At 44.9% G+C, this 3403-nt stretch overlaps 1 protein-coding gene across 1 annotated transcript in view; it reads left to right on the top strand.

Moving 5' to 3' along the window:
* The window catches only part of rapgef6 (Rap guanine nucleotide exchange factor (GEF) 6), a 149887-nt gene that overhangs the window by 80619 nt on the left and 65865 nt on the right, over positions 1 to 3403 (top strand). The gene's annotated exons all lie outside the window — the stretch shown is intronic.

Genomic DNA, 3403 nt, shown 5'->3' with positions numbered 1-3403 from the left:
CTCATCTTTCTGCAGTTAACCTGGTTTTCTAATAATTGGTGGAGTGAAAGCTCAGTCCTCCCCAGATTGGAGCCGCCGCCTTGACATGATGAAATTGTACAGCTGAAGGAGCCACACGCATTTATATTTAATCTCCTGACGCTCATCCTTAATGCATGAGGAGAGTGGAAGGAAGACCCCGTCCTTCCCTCGCCGGGAGGGAAAGGAGGGATTAGAGCGGGATTAATTCTGTGGCGTGAAGAGGAGCCGCGATGCCCCCTCCACTCCGCCCCACCCCACTATTTTCCTTTTATAACGAAGAGTTTGAATAATTACCTTTAGTAAAATGTTTAGAAATAACTCCATTATTTAAAGGAGGCTGGAGGTTTTGTCTCCTTTTTATTAACATGAATTATAATTTTGACCGTTGCAGTGCAGATTTATTGGACACTTGAGGCTAAAACCTCTGTTGCTGAAAGTTGGTCCAGTATTGACCAATTATGGAAATTCGATACTTTTACTTCCTCAAGTTTTCAGACTTCTGAGACTTAAAAAGCAAATATTAAACTTTATTCCTTTTGCCATTCACCTCATAAATGAGGCTCGATGCACCAGTTTACCCTTTTAGGCTCCGTCTCCCAGTACCGGTAAAAATATTGGAAGAACGGCTCATAATTTCTCCATCATGCAGGAATCGATATGCATTCGCTTTGGTGAAATTAGCAATTATTCATTGTCGTCCTCATTCACACAGAAACACGGTAAACATGCAGTTAGTCAGCAATAAGTATTAGGACTAATAGTAGAGTGATGTGTAAATGTGATTGGATGTAATTCAATCAATAACCCCAAGATTGCATGTTGTCTTTGGGTCAATAGTGAATCACACAAAGCATTACTCTGCTGTGCTTAATAGGAAATGGATTTCACTTAAAGGCTTCTTCAGTCGTTCCTTCGCCTCGTTCCTCAGACAGTATTGGAGCATAAATGTTAAAATAGCGGCTTTTAAATTTACGATACTGATCCTTAAATGCTTTTATAAGAAACAGCTGTGCTATTAATGCGTTAACATCAGAGTCTGAATCGAAGAAAACCACAAATATTTCATGTTTAAATAGATGCAGAAGCACAAGGCTGCATACCGAAGACTGATTGGTATTGCCTTGATCAATAACAATCAATCAGTCAAGTTTATTTCTAGAACACATTTCAGCAACAAGACAGCTCACAGTGCTTTACATCATGAAAACAACATATTTTAGGGCTGCAATTGATCAATTATTGTAACGATTAATTGATTAATCTGCAGATTTTTTATTTTACCACTCAAAACTTTTTCATATTAAAAATGCATTAAAGTATGTAAATAAATGAATAATTCAATTCCTTTTTCTAAGTAATTTGAGTTTATATTCTTCAGTTAACGATGAATCAGTTACTAAATTAGTTGACAATTATTTAATTAGTAGATTAATTGTGATTAATGGTTTCAGCTTTCACATATTTAATAATTTTTTTATCACAATATTACTTGATTTGACCGTTTTCCATTTTAGTTTTGAATGGTTGTATTTATTTCAGCTGTATTTGGGTGTAAAATAATCCAGTCCAGTTCAGAAATGGAGCTGATTTAGATTTTTCCTCTTCATGTTAACAATATCTGGGAAATCTGCCGATTATCCAACTTTAGTCTGATAAAATGTGGAACATGCAGATGATAAAAACCCAGATAGCTAAATATGTGGTACCAGAATGTCCACAAGGTGTTTTACTCTGGAAAAATATGGAACCTGAATTTTCTCTGAGGCCCGTTCCTAGCAGCTTCGTGTAATTTGTAGTTAGTAAATGTTTCTTGGTGCTGTATTACACGTTAACGACATGAACTTCCTCGGTTCTGTTGGTGTTTCCCTCTGGGTTTGAAGATGGTGGAGCTTAAAGGTTCATCAGGTTGTGCAGAACAGCAGACCTGCTAAGAGGGGAAACCCAGACGTAACGTCTTTAATGTTGCATGAAGCCGCTGTGGTTCCTCTGCTGCTGAGCTCCAGTTCGGCTCAAAGAGGCTTCATGTGGCAGCAGTCGGTGCGAGCGTTTACGGCCGAGCGCTGACCCGTCCCTGACCCGGTCCTGCCCTGCCCTGACCCGGTCCTCACCCTTACCCGGACCCAGTCCTGCCCTGACCCGTCCCTGACCCTGACCTGGTCCTGCCCTGCCCTGACCCGGTCCTCACCCTGACCCGGACCCGGTCCTGCCCTGACCCTTACCCTGACCCGGTCCTCACCCTGACCCGGACCCAGTCCTGCCCTGAGCCTGCCCGGACCCGGTCCTCACCCTGACCCGTCCCTGACCCTGACCCGGTCCTCACCCTGACCCGGTCCTGCCCTGCCCTGCCCTGACCCTTACCCTGACCCGGTCCTCACACTGACCTTGACCTGTCCCTCACCCTGACCCGGTTCTCACCCTGACCCTGACCCGGTCCTCACCCTTACCCGGTCCTCACCCTTACCCGGTCCTCACCCTGACCCGGACCCGGTCCTGCCCTGACCCTTACCCTGACCCGGTCCTGCCCTGACCTTGACCTGTCCCTCACCCTGACCCTTACCCGGTCCTCACCCTGACCCGGACCCGGTCCTGCCCTGACCCGGTCCTGGGTCTCAGCTGGTAGGACTGGAGACTGAAAGGTTGTTAACGGAGCCAGTCGATAGCTGTGGGCCAATTCAGAATCCGCTGTGTTGGTTAGTAGCAACTGGTTACATTTACTCAGTTATTTTAGTGAAAAGAATCAAAGAATGAGTGAATTAGACTCCGTGTTGCTCTGGAGGAGCTGCAGCAGTGCAGTTCTCATGTTTTTAGTCAGTCGACTTCAGATTCTGAGTCCGAACTGTTGTCTGGAAATGAGATCTACACAGTGGAAGTTTTCTCTAATGTAAGAGAGTAGAAAGCTTTAGACTGGGTTTGCTTTTCCTTCATTCCCCCAGAAATGTTTGTTCAGACGCTTGATTGCAAGCAGTTCCTGTTTGACTTGTTTCTGCCTGTGAGAAGAAAGTCAGGATTTACACCAGAAGATCACATCAGTCGAAGCTGCTGGATCCTGATTTACGGCCGTCGGAAGTTACTTTCTGCAGCTCTGGCTTTCAGCCTGATGAAAACCGCTGTGTGTGTGTGTGTGTGTGTGCGTTTGTTTGTAATACCTTGTGGGGACAATTTTCCTGACATATACTACGTTGTGGGGACCAATCGCTCCTCGTGGGGACCGGAGCCTGGTCCCCACTAGGGGAAACCCTGTTTTTGGGTCAGGGGTCAGATTTAGGGCTAAGGTATGAATTGAGTTTTGGTTGGTTAGGGTTAGGAAAGGGGTAAAGGTGGTTTAGGCTGTAGAAATGAATGGAAGTCAATGGAAAGTCCCCACAAAGATAGCAACACAAAC

This window comes from Poecilia formosa, unplaced genomic scaffold, assembly GCF_000485575.1.
Source record: "Poecilia formosa unplaced genomic scaffold, Poecilia_formosa-5.1.2 Scaffold304, whole genome shotgun sequence".
In the NCBI taxonomy this organism is placed as follows: domain Eukaryota; kingdom Metazoa; phylum Chordata; class Actinopteri; order Cyprinodontiformes; family Poeciliidae; genus Poecilia; species Poecilia formosa.
The sequence above is the reverse complement of the archived record's forward strand: the minus strand, read 5'-3'. Positions and strand labels throughout refer to the sequence as shown.